The 770-nt window shown below is 36.2% G+C and overlaps 1 non-coding gene across 1 annotated transcript; it reads right to left on the minus strand.

Annotated features, from left to right (window-relative positions):
• Positions 1-201: 201 nt before the first annotated feature.
• On the minus strand, positions 202-274 carry TRNAT-AGU (transfer RNA threonine (anticodon AGU)). Its single transcript has one exon. It is a non-coding gene; the product is annotated as a tRNA-Thr (tRNA).
• Positions 275-770: the final 496 nt, after the last annotated feature.

A 770-nucleotide genomic window follows, 5' to 3' on the forward strand; every position in this document is an offset into this window, starting at 1 on the left:
GAGTAGAATCCATATTTTCTGGGTGGCTTTGCCAAAAATTCCCCCAACTACTCCTTCCTTTCTGCTGCTGCTATCAGACAGATCTATATTGATTATCATTTATTTCCCCCCATTGAGGGAGAATAAAGCAAGATAATCGGAAGTTACTAATTTTAAGGCTGGTTGATCCCATCCAAATTTGGAGTTGATAGAAAAGGGTTGAGGTCCCACTGGGATTTGAACCCAGGATATCCTGCTTACTAGTCAGGCACTTTAACCACTAAGCCATGAGGCCCTCAAGTGAATGTAGAGTTTAAAATGTCAGCTAAATGTTGGGGGCAATCTAAGGCTAGGGATTGGTGTTTTTAATCCATGTTACATAAGCAACATAGGAAAGACCTTATTAGCTGATGCTTATAAGGAAACTGAGGCAGTGGTCTCCATCCACTAGAAAATGGATATATGTTATAGGGCAAAACATTCTCATATAATACTTAGATCTAGCTGAGGGGTATCTAATTGCTTTTCATCTTTTTTTTTGTAAAAAAATTCTTTAATTAAAAGGTGAGCATGACATGTCAGTTCTATTTCAAAGCCTGAAATCCATGGCTCAACATTTTTAAGCATTCAGAAATGTTTTGCCAACGCTTAAAATGCATGTTATTAAGCTTGCTCAAGATATTTTAGGTTAAAAATTATTTTTTTCTATAATACATTTTCATGAAATCAGAGAATCTCCAAGCAGAAGGTAAACTTTTTCCAACCCTTTCATTTTTCAGATGGAGAAACTG

This window comes from Macrotis lagotis, chromosome X, assembly GCF_037893015.1.
Source record: "Macrotis lagotis isolate mMagLag1 chromosome X, bilby.v1.9.chrom.fasta, whole genome shotgun sequence".
Taxonomy (NCBI): domain Eukaryota; kingdom Metazoa; phylum Chordata; class Mammalia; order Peramelemorphia; family Peramelidae; genus Macrotis; species Macrotis lagotis.